Below are 12,737 nucleotides of genomic sequence, written 5' to 3' on the forward strand. Positions count from 1 at the left end.
CTTTCTTTCCTTACATATGTATCTGTGCTGAACAGTTAGTTCATACAAAAGTTATAAATTTATATACAGAAATGTTTTTGAATATATAATTATATGCATGCAAATCTATATTCATTTTACAAGCACAAGGATTTGATTTTTACAGAGTACTTTTACAAATGAAGTAAATTAAACATCACCTTGGAAATGAGCATGTATCTCCCAAAATGAGAGATCCTGTTTCTCTGCTACAGAGTACACACAATCTGATTCAAACACTAATGAACACTAATGTTGTTAGTCCTATTGCTACCTCACAAAGCTCCCAGTTACCCCAAGCAAAGGCTTTCATGTTTCCAACCTGAAGTGTTACTATGTTATGTACTTGGGCAAAAGTCCAAGTTCCTCTATTGTGTGTCCTTCAAACGGAATAGCGGTTGGACTCAGTAATATACTACAGGAGTAGCACCAAAGCCTAAAGGAGATGAGCTCCATAAGTCTCAGAAAATTTAAAACCACTCCAAAAGCAACACACCAGGAGACATCTAAAATATTTTCTCTGGTCGACAGAGGCAAAAATAACTCATTGGGATTTCTGGCAGCATTTAACAGCAATGAAATGCTGGCATCAGATAGACTGCTATCCAGCATACAATAAGATGAGCTAGGCCTGGCCTGGGAAGAGACTAACACAGTACTCTGCACTGAACCTCCAGTTTCAGGAGGTTGAAGGAAGTTCCATTTTCATAGTGTTGTCACATAACTTGTAGTGTGACACGGAGAGGGCCTGGCCTGCCTGGGACCTCTGAGGCTAATGTGTTGTACTTGGAAGACTTTGTTAAATAATATGGGTATTTCAGATAAGAGGAAGCAGGGCGAGGATAATTATATGTAATATTTTTTGGTATACTTATCAACAGTCATGTCAGAGGAAGGAGGTTTGGGCACATCAATGGCCATCCAAGTGGTGACACAGATACCTGGAACTGGAAAATTTCAACACAGTACTACGGTCAATTTACAATATTGCAGTTAATTGTAGTTGACAGAGCTGAAATAGTCTATAACTCTGAAGGACAGTACTGTGGTCAGACTGCATTATCATTCTGATGGTCAAACTACTCAAAGTCCTCATTTGGCCCTTGTTATTCTTTTTACTTGAAACCTGTAAAATCATTATGTTATTTGTCCTCAAAACACTGAGCAGAGGGGCATCTAATTCTAAATTCTTCAAAACTCCTTTCTATCCAATGAGCTTTTTCTGTTTCTAGCAATCAAGCTCCTTAGATGTTTAAAGTTATAAATGGACTAATCCTTTCTTGGGAGCACTCATGCACTTTACTAGGACAGGATTCAGAAACATGTTCAAGCACTCAGTGGTTGTCTTATACTATTCTTGCTTCGATGAAGTTTGCATGCTCTCTAGCATGTGTTTCTCCCCTGCCTACCGGCAGCCTCTGAAACAGCTGAACCAAAGATGAAGACCAATAGGAGCACAGGCAAGACCATACTAAGTCTGTTTGGCCAGTAGCTGTACTGGGTTTATGTGGCAAGGGCTTGGTAGCAGGAGGGCTACTGGGTTGCTGTACAGGCTCCCAGAAGGCAGCTGTAGGCAGCAGTTGGGTCCACCCCTGAGCCTTCACTCCATAATGCTGACCCAAGGAGTTCCCTCAGCCTGCCCTTGTACGCCGTGTGCCCCGGGCCCACGCTGTCTTGAATGCCCTGGGCTGGGCCCACACTACACGCACATCAGTATCTTTCCTGTACTGTGGAGAACAGAAGGGAATGCAGCAGTACAGACACAGTCACTAAATTGTCCCCAAAGAAGAAAGTGACTTTCTGTTATTTTTTATTACTTTTTTTTTATTATTGCTACTTATTGCCCGGTCTTGGAAGAGCTCCTAATGAAGCTCTTATTCATTCTTCTCTGAACGAACAGTAACGCTGCACCCCAGCACTTCTTCCTGGCAGACCTGAAGTCTTCTGCTTCTTCAGAGGAGCAGCTGTCTCCCTAAGAGCTTTGACTGATCCGCTGCTCTTCTTTGTGCATTGCCACGGAGGGTGCGGCTTCCTCTTCAAGCAGCCATGGGGCAGCCTTCTTGTCCGCAGATGGAGACATCGCCGGGCTCCAGGGCCCAAGGTCCACCGTGGCTCTCTGAGGGGTTCCTTCTGCCGCCCTGGTGCAGCATCCCAGAGGAAGCCAAGTCCCCTCTTGCCCACTCCTCAGGACTCCGTGCAGAAGGGATGACACCTCTGGACGAGGTGGGGGTGGGGGATGGAGGATGGGGGACAGGAAAAAGGCCACCCTGCAGGCGAGCCAGCAGGATGGCTGTGGATGGTCTCAGCTATTTCGAGGCACGGAGGCCGGGCCGTGCATATGGAGCTGGTCGTGTGCTCCTGCGATGCCGCCGATGGGTCTTGATGGCGGGGAGCCCTGGCACATCGACCTCCATTGGCTCATCTGGAGGTGGATCCACCTCCATTGGCTCTTCATCTGGAGGTGGATCCACCTCCATGGGCTCCACAGTATTAGCTGCAGTGCAGGGCACTGCTCTTTTACCATGGGCGCCGGACCTCTTCCACTTCCTTATAATAGGCAGTGGCCTCCTGCTCTTTGCATTGAGGAATGAATCCTCTCTGGACCCACTCAAGGGTGGGCAGCCTCTGCTCCAGGTCCTCTTCCTCCCATCCATGATGGCTGTCGTCAGAGGGCCTGGAAGCTCAGCGAGTGGTGGGCCCTGCGCAGGGGCATTTTATAGGGCCCGGAACAATACGGGGGGCAGATGCCACTGTGACATCAGGAAGCCTCTGTGATGGTGGCCAACGCATGGCCAAACGTGGCTGTGTTGGGAGAGGTGTCTGTGGCCTGAAAGACGCCCTCACGAGGAAGGAGGAGGAGGGTCAGGGGGCAGAGGGCCCCTTTCCTGGGGATGGCTCTCCCTGGCCATTTTGACTGCCAGAGAGACAGGTTGCCCCTCGGGCACAGGGCCTGCCCTCCAGCTCCCCTCCTGTGCCCTGGCCTCCAGCCCCCTCCTCATCCTGTGCCTGGGCTCCCTGTGCCACAAGATGGTGGCAGCAGTGTTTCCGGAGGGGCAGGGCCTCCACTACCCCCCTGCCACCAACCAGGCTCCCTGCAAGTGGTGCAGCCCCCCATGCTGACAGCAGCTGAGAGGGGGCAAAGCACCCAGACATCCTGTAGATGGGCAAGGGAGGCACGGCCAGGTGCCACCAGGTCTCCCAGCGGTCAATAAAAGCTCTGCTGATGATCAAGTGCTCCATGAGCCCTTCTCAGGGGCCATCTCCTGCACCTACCCCTGCCCCCGCAGCGTGAAGAGGTGCCATCGCTTGTGTCCCAAGGCATGGGGGAGGAGAAGGCCTGGTCTCTGCGCTGCTGTGCTGCCACAACACGGGGAGTCTGTGGGAGGGCTGCCGAGGTCCTGGGGGCCTGGAGGTGGAGGGGTGGTGGGGGTCACTCTGAGGTTCACCCTTGCTCTCTTCTCTAGTGTTAAGGAGAAACCTTCTCAATGTTTTTGTGGCTTCTCTACTTCCACGTTCAGAGGAAGAGGTCTCCTGTGTGGTTGGAAGAATCACCAGTAGCTCCTGCCTGGGAGCCTTCAGGCACATTTCCGGGGGAAGCTCCTGCCTGCCTAAGACACCTAGTGCACACCCTGAGACACCTAGAGGAGGGGGTCTGGGGGTGCTGCCACCCATGGGGGACCCGTGCTGGACCAGTTTGCTCCTGGGGGATGGACCCTGTGCTACGGAGCCATGTGGGAGCAGTTGTTGAAGAGCTGCTGCCTGTGGGATCAGTTTGAGAAGGACGTCATCCCATGGGAGGAACCCCACGTGGAGCAGGGGCAGAGAGTAACTGTGAAGGAGCGGCGGAGACAAAGCGTCAGAGACCGACCGCAGCCCCCATTCCCCGTTCCCCTGTGCTGCTTGGGAGGAGGAGGTAGAAGAAGGTGGATGGGGGGAAGGTGTTTTCAGTTTGCTTTTAGTTTCTCACTGTGCTAGTCTGCTAGTGGTAGACAATAAATTATATTAATCTCCATACACTGAGTCTGTTTTGCTCATGATGATAATTGGTGGGTGATCTTCCTGTCCTTATCTAAACCCTTGAGCCCTTCCCATTGCATTTTTTCTCCCTCTTTTACTTTGAGGAGGGGGAATGTGTGAAGTAGTTGTGGTGAAGTTCAGATGCATAGCAGGTAAAACCACCACACCTGCACTGTCCTTCAATGCTATTGCAGGCAACCATGCAATCTCAAACCTTTTTATATGCTGTTGTGCCATACTGTAATGCATGCAGCACATACCTTCTATTTCATTTCATTTCATTTCATTTCATTTCATTTCATTTCATTTCAGGCTGTATTAAAGCTCCCTCATTGTTTCAGACACTATGAGATGAAAGATTCAGAAGCACCCCATGGAGGAGCCTGAAGGTTAGTTGCTATGTAGTGGATGCACTCAAACCAAGCTGGGCCAGACCAGTTCTGGTCTACAAAGTTCAGGGCCACAGGATACTCTTTAGTGTTATTTAGCTTATTGGTACAGATGTAGTCATTGCAGCTGAGTAGTCAGACATATCTCTAAAAATATAGTATGGATCCTTAGGTTAGGCATGCTTCAGCCGGTACGACCAAGAGGCATGTCCCTGAAGGAACAGTCTCTCCTGCTCCCTTCCATTGGGATATCTAACTGTTTAATGTTGAGAATATACTTCTAGAAAAAAAATAAAAAAATAAAAAAATAAAAGATGTGCATTTGAACCTTCCTCAAGCACAGGAAAAAGTGGGAACTTTGATTTCCATTTCCTAGTGAGAGCTCCCACTCAGGTGACTAGGTGACCTCAAACTTAAGAGCTATTACATCAGGCATTATGGTACATACACAATTCTCTTCAGAGAATTATTCTTAAGTGACTTGCTTAAGGCCATCTCATATACCGTCTTTGCAGAGACCTGACTCCTAGGTACATATGCCATCTACCTATCTGCTATTCTTTCTAATACTTTGGAATTTGTCATGCAGTATGTATCAAACTTGTACTCAAATCCTACTCTGTTCTATTTCTCATTCATTAACTTTCAATAAAGTATGAAGAGCCTGTCTCACTAAGAGCGAGTGCTTTATGACAGGAATAATGGTTTCAGGACCCCTCCTAAAGCCTGTCACCCATGAAATTCTTTTTTTAGAAAGATATATTATTTGTATCACCTAAGGACTAGTGCCATCAAAACCTAAGTCACGCCACTTGAAGCTTCTGCTCAATTCACCAGATATATGACCCAAGTATCAGGACACATATATAGTAAGAAATGTCATGACAGCAAGAAAAATATGTTTGGCAAGATGTGAAGACAAAGACAGAGTATTTAGTGCAGCTTGGAATCAGGTAAGGCAATTACTATTAAGAATTTCCTGAAGTAAAATGTACTAACTAAATAACTACTTTGCTAGATAATAACTACTTAGCAAAGTAATTCAAGACCAAAAGGCCCATTTAAATTTTCACAATTTAAGTTAATTGGATACTTAATTAAGTACTGTAAAGCTGAAACTATGCTAAAAATGCAGACAGTCAATGCTTTCTCTGAAGATAGAGAAGTCCCTGAAGTGCTGTAAATGTTAGTTACTGAGGGGTGATTAAGTAAGACAATGAAATATTTAAGAAAAGAAACCCTAAATAAATCAAATGTCAAAGGCATAATGAGGAATTATACAAACTAATTTTTATTGTGAAGCTGATTTCTTGGTAAATATCACAAACTGATGAAGCTATGCATAGCAGGGATGTGTATCTTGGCTTGACCACAAGCTACTATTTATCATGACAGCCAGAAGCTATCATCAACGTGGCGCCACATCCAAACAAACTTTTCGACTCAGGCAAATGTGCACTATTGAGCTTGTACTTCACCTCCCAGGATGAAAGTTAAAACTGCTATCATGTCAAACCTCTGGGCAGCTTCTGCCCAGACATTTTAGTCATACAGTGAATCCTGCTGCTCTGGATACTCTTCCTGAACCTCCTAATAAAACTAACTTTTGAAAAGACTTCATGATACCCAAGGGGATGGTACATTCATTGGAACATTCAGGGACTTAAATGACAATTTGGTTTGAACTGAATACACATGCAGCACTTCATAAAAGAAACATCACAGGATCAACAGTAAAACATAGTGAGGGAAAAGACTGACTGCTCACCACAGCTCCTGTCATCCAGGCTGTGCTAGTGAGACAACATGGAAAACACAACTGTACTTGCAGAGCTGGAGAGAAAGTTTTGTGGCCTCCTAGCTCAGAAAAGCAATCACCGTCAATCATTTTCAGAGGGGTTTTGAGCCAGATAAATAACCAGTGGGCATCCTCATTCAAACCTGGTCACCAGCACAGGAGTCTCAGCCCTCCCAGAGGGAAACCAGCAGTCCCAGCCCAGAGAGCAGTGGGTGACATTGGCCTGCTTATTGATGGGACATAGAAAACCGCAAACAACTAATCCAGGCAAAAGAGGATAGCCAACTGTTAGACTGGACATGAGTGACCAACACACCACAATGTTCCAACAAAACATACAGTCAGCTACACATAGTAAAGTGAAAAATAGTGAAAATCACATAAAAATGCAAAACTTGATGGCAAAGATTTTAGAAAAACGATAAAATACAATGTAAGATTATAGTGTTAAATGTAACTACTTGTGCAACTCCTCTGTAATATTTTGTTGTTATTGTTCTACTCCCTTCGACAGAGCATCCTCTTCCTTCCAGCCAGAGCACCTGGAAGTTCTGCTCTCACTCAGCAAGACGTCATGACTTCAGTGATGCTGTGAGATATTTGGACTGCTTTAGGCACCTCTCATCAGCCTGTTGTAGGTTCAGATGGGAGGTCACACAAAGGTCTCTGAGGTTGGAAGTACACAGGAAGCAAGTCTGTGAATTCTAGTTAGAGCCTTTGCTTTGCAGCTACAGTCCACACATTCGGTAAATGACTTTGTCACACCAGCTTAAATTCCTGTTTTTCAGATATGGAAGACAGACGTTTTGATATTACATTTCAGGTAATTGTTTTTCAGGTCCTTTCCTTGGAAAGTCTGCTACCAAAATCCTTGTGTGTCTTTGATGCAGTTACAGATTTTCTCTGACTTACAATGGAACAGTTGCATTTAAATCAATTTAAATATTTAGCATCTGTCTTTCACAGAATGAATAGTGATGTTCCCCAAACTTTCTTATGATGTACCTGCAGGAGTGCTTTTTAAGTCTCCCCTGTTGCTGTCAGTTAAACCTGAAAAAGGCAGATTATTGGTAGAAAGAGTGAGCTTTTCCTCCTGATTTGTGAACTTCAGACATAATTCTTTGGTGCACACTGCTCTACCTGACCTTTTCCTTCTTCTAAATGATATTGAAACTATTATCACTGGCTCTGTCTCCCCTTCCCTATTGTTCCCTTTCTCGTAAGCTCTTTATTTTTCCTGACACTTCAATTTTCCGAGTTTCTCCTGTATATTTTCAATCCTCCCTGTGGTTCATTTCTTCTAGAGTTTTCTTCAAAGGTCTTAAGGTCCTTCCTCACAGGTTCTTCCTGCTGTAATAGAGAGAGTTCCCATGGCTCATCTAATTAGTATGGATTGCATAAGTTTGTAGCAATATAGCCAAAATGAATGAAAATTTGTGTTAAATTACCAGAGCTCAGGGACCTTCTGACTCTTTATCAGGGTAACTGACAGTCTGAAGAAACAACCTAAATGTCTCAGTGTTGCTCACTACACAATACTATTGTAATCTTCAGACTTAAATCTATACAGTTTTGCATTTCCATTCTGTTTTATCCAGCAGTCTCAGAGCATTTTGCAAATATTTACTAATTTTTTTGTCACTGTGCTTCTGAGAGATGAGTAAACACACGCATATAGTAAAACTGACTTACCTGAGGTGCTGAGATGGAAAGTGAAATAGCTCTGTAATAGATTCACATGAACTATCATAGTCACGCTGCTAAGATGAATGGACCGCCAAGTACATCTTTAAAATTTTGCTAATGAGGTGTAACACTATTAGAGAAACTATTAGAAACTACTAGAAGCTATTAGAAACTGCTACTAGAAACTATTACAGAATGTCCAAAGGAGAGCTGCAAAGATGGTGAAGGACCTGGAGGGCAAGACATAGGAGCAGCAGCTGAGGTCCCTTGGTTTGCTCAGCCCAGAGCAGAGCAGGCTGAGGGGAGGCCTCATGGCGGCCTGCAGCTCCCTCACGAGGGGAGCGGAGGGGCAGGCGCTGAGCTCTGCTCTCTGGGGACAGCGACAGGACCCGAGGGAACGGCATGGGGCTGGGACAGGGGAGGGTCAGGCTGGGGGTTAGGGAAAGGTTCTGCACCCAGAGGGTGGTCGGGCACTGGGACAGGCTCCCCAGGGACGTGGTCACAGCACCGAGCCTACCAGAGTTCAAAAAGCGTTCGAACGATGCTCTCAAATACATGGTTTGATTTTTGTGTGGTGCTGTGTGGAGCCAGGATTTGGACTCCGTGATCCTTGTGGGTCCCTTCCAACTTGGGATATTCTGTGATTCTGTGAACATTTGTCCTTCTTTAGCTGCAGAGAATGACATGCCCACCATCCAGCCCAAAGGCCTCTGACTGGTAAATCTGAACTGTGGGACGTGATGGACGCTAACTAGTAAGGAAGATCTTCCTGGCACACATCAGCTACCTCCTACTATTTTGATAATGAACAGTATTCTGTGTTGCTTATGCAGCTGAAGACAGAGTTTCTTTGCTTTATGCTCCCCCTCTGGCCAGCACAAGATTTGCTGGGACCTGATCAAACTTTCCAGGAACCATGTAGTTTAAGTCAGAGCAGTCAGGATTAACAGCTGTGAGTTCCAGTTTCCACTAGGTGTACTATCAGTATATGAAAACCAGATACAAAAGACTGGCCTGCCCTTTTTTCCCCCTCCCTCTTAATCTGGAATGTATTCAGACCTCTGTGGAATTGTTAACTTTGATATTAGCTGTTTCCCCATCTGTTTCTACTTAGGAAAACCTTGTAAAATCTGGACTGTGCCTTCTAAGGCATGTAAGTAAGAGCTTGAAATTCCACAGCAGTGAAGGAAATGCAAAATACTTGTTGAGCCACTGGAGCTCTGCAACCGGATCTAGTAGGTTTTCACGAAACTAAGGTCTGTTTCAAGCAAGGAAGTGTTATGTTACTTGAGTCAGTGGCAGACTAAGAAAACCTACCTGACTGGCTAAGATATGTGTCCCCAGTCACCATCCTACATTTCTTTTTGACAAGGAGAAAAAAAAAAGAGAGAGAGAGAAAGAGAAAACAGAAAATGTAAAAATAAATAAATAAAAGAGCTGCTAAAGCAGAAAAGAATATTTCATACATGTGATCCTCTGAGCTCTCTCCAACACCATCATCTTAGGTAATGGCTTATCACGTAACATTCACTTTATTTTCTCTTGAACGGTAGGATATTTCCAAACTTGTGCGTCCCATCTGTATCCATTTTCACAATGACTGAACAAATGCAATTAGCCTGCAGTCAGCCATGTAATGGTCTCCTACTACTACCACTAGGTATTTTTAGTCCATGGACTCTCTTATTTATCAGCTATGCCTTTTTCTTTTCCTAGCTTACATTTATTAACAGAGTTGCTTTTATTCCTTCACTGCCATTCTGTGTTACTGAATCGCATATGCTTGATCCTTTCATATTTCTCTCATGGTTACCTCCATTAGTACACACAGATTGTTGAAAATGAGAACATTTTCCAGGAAAATTATTGCAAAATTTGCCCTTTATTTCTCCTCAAGTTCTGAAATTCTTATAATTTCCTAGATCTGTACAGTCTGCCTTCTACCCAGACCGCATTCCACTGATTGCTGTATTTTTAAAAAGATATATGACTGCTGGAGAAGAGAAAACCCCCACATCACCCTAAAACAAGGAGTTGTATTTCCTTTTCACACAACAGACTGTCAACGGCCCACCTACCTCGCGGCAGGAAGTTACATGGATTTTTCTAAAAAAGTGAATGGATTTCACTTCTCTTATGTGCTGAGCAGAGCAGGGATAAACGTGACTTTATGTATGCTCTTCTTTGCCTATGAGATGGCAACTCAGCAGCCTTTCAGATTTTGCTTCAATCCATTAAAAACAACAACATGTCACTGAATCTTTCTTCATCTTTCAAAGTGTTAAACATGACATAGTTTAAATTCTCTGAATAGGTCATTTGGTTTCTTCATCACACTAAATGCTACATATTTCTCTGCCTGTATCAATGCTCTTGGCTTTCTTTAATGCTGCTTGTTGAATAGCACTTTCTGTCTTTCAGTCTGCCTTTTGTTCCTGATTTTGTGCTCTGATTTCATGCTACGTATGTAGAATTTCCTGCTTGTTTGTTTTCCATTAAGCAGTCAATTTTTCTTAATTCTTGCTTCTTTCCTGAAGTATTTATCTGAAAAAATAATGAATTCTCAGTTGTACCTTCTTGGCAGTGAAGTACTTTTTGACTCTTGTATCAAGGTGTCTCTACTGTGGACAGTGCACATACTTAAAGCCTTCTTTAAAACAGAAAAATGTCCCAATTTAATTTAAACCAGGCTTAAAACCAATTCAATTTAACTAAAGCAAATTCTTGTGTAGACTGTCTTACTTGGTATATAGCATATGCAAGTTTTTCATTGTCCTGCATTTAAGGGGGGAAAAAAGGGAGAAGGGAAGGGAAGGGAAGGGAAGGGAAGGGAAGGGAAGGGAAGGGAAGGGAAGGGAAGGGAAGGGAAGGGAAGGGAAGGGAAGGGAAGGGAAGGGCTTAAGCTTAAATAGAAATGTCTGGGATATTTATTTAAAACTGCATATCTAAATAGCCTGGTGCAACTTGCTTATAGAGAAAAGTCTTTGAACTACACACAGTAAGATAAAAAATTATATACAGTCCCCCAGAGCATTTTTCTTCGATGCTGTCAGTTCCCCATCTTTTCCACACTTCCATCTCTGATTGCAAGTACAGTTTTTTAGTTGTTTCCAAAACAGAAATATGCATAAATTTCATTGCAGCTGCTGGGGACCTTACTAATCTCCAAACATTTTCTTGTGCTTACACTTGCTATTCACCAGTGCCTGTTTTACTTTTCACCCTGTGTTTTTTTTCCACACTGTCTCTGTGGATTGCACTGTCTCTAGCACATTTTTGAACATTTAGTCTACAGTATCTACCTGCAAAAATGTGGCCAAGCTTCCAGCTGGTTCAAATTTATAGGAGTATCTTCAGAATATATACATATATACATACATAAAAGTTGAGGAAGAACCATTAAAAGAAATATTCTGACAATGAATAGAAAATGAAATGGATTTCTACCTTTAGATTTGCCTAAGTTATATTCAGAGGCAGAATATACTGTAGAAGTTACAGAAATACAACAAGCCTGAATCTTTCATTACCTTAGAGAATAGCCAAGCTTAGCAGCAGTGATTTCATCTCCTAAGTCCAAAATCTTCAGCTGGAAATACTTCCTCTGCTTCCTTTTGAACAGGCTCAGAAATCTTTTCTGCCTTCATCTCACTTCTTTTACCAGAAAAAAAAAATATATATATATATATATATAAAAATTACTCTGGCTTCTCGGTCAGCCTATTTCCATTAAGCATTTCAGTTTGCACCCTCAGCTCAGGTTCACGTGTGTGAAGCACTTATGCACACCTGATTGGATGTTACTATTGTCTTTTTTTCCCCCATGCATAGGCATATTTGCTTTTACAATTTCTTCCCTTTGATATCAGATTAGTGAGGCTACGTTAATTATTCACTCCTCTAGGTGACAAACGCTCTCTGTTCAATAGTTGACTGGCCTGGTCCTTTAAGATCAATAGAGATGTTAGTTTTAGCTGTTCCAGGGAGGACAAAGGAGAAAAGATACCTCAGCAAGAGTTCAAATATTTATAACAGATCATTTTCCTACAGCTTCTCACAGTGCTGCATGCCTTTCATTTTATGAAAGTCGACATTTAAAAAATCCTTTCATTCAGTGTTAGGCAATATTCTCACACCCAAACTGGCATAATTCTTAGGTTAAATATTCTAACCCCCATTCTGCTGCTTCCCTCACTCACACCAGAAAACGTTTCTTCCACTTAGACCCCTATCTTACAGGCTCCAGAAAGGAAAAATGCATTGCGAAGCTGGGCATTGCAAGAATATTCCAGGAAATTAGTTTAAGAATAGCTGCACCTAAGGGATTAAGTCATTACCTATTTACCACAAAATCATCCTTAATTCAAGCCAGCCACCATTAAAAGGAAGAAGAATGTTGGTCTATGGAATTTAAAATAGGTGGTTGCAAAATTATCTAATGTCAAGTTGCAAAAAGGAAATGGAAAACACATGCAGATCTTTGGTCATTATTTATGTTGCCTCTAAAGTTTCTTCTTACCCATTATGATGCAGCTGAGAGACTGGCAGAAATTCACACTCTCTTGGCTGAGGATCCAGACTTCAAATGGATCTTGGCTCAGAGAAGAATGTTACCCTTTATACTACGTTCCTTTAAAATATATTTTAAGAATACATTCAAAATCAAATTTCTTCTCTCACAAAATTTTGAACCTTCACCTCTTAAGTGAAAAGTGATCCTTCACTTTGGATCTTCATCTTGCCTATTAATTGCCCTTGCCTCTTTGAAAATGATGGTTTCTCTTCAGCAAACCAGACATAGCCAACCCATTGGTTTGAGTATTAGCAAA

The 12,737-nt window shown here is 43.3% G+C and overlaps 1 long non-coding RNA gene across 1 annotated transcript; it reads left to right on the top strand.

The window, feature by feature from the left end:
- The first annotated feature begins 1,725 nt into the window (after positions 1–1,725).
- LOC106036524 (uncharacterized) lies at positions 1,726–6,871 on the top strand. The gene is made up of 4 exons (XR_010829528.1): positions 1,726–3,931; positions 4,348–4,424; positions 5,262–5,377; positions 6,737–6,871. It is a non-coding gene; the product is annotated as an uncharacterized lncRNA (long non-coding RNA).
- Positions 6,872–12,737: the final 5,866 nt, after the last annotated feature.

The sequence above is a fragment of the Anser cygnoides genome, chromosome 2, assembly GCF_040182565.1.
Source record: "Anser cygnoides isolate HZ-2024a breed goose chromosome 2, Taihu_goose_T2T_genome, whole genome shotgun sequence".
NCBI classification, from domain to species: domain Eukaryota; kingdom Metazoa; phylum Chordata; class Aves; order Anseriformes; family Anatidae; genus Anser; species Anser cygnoides.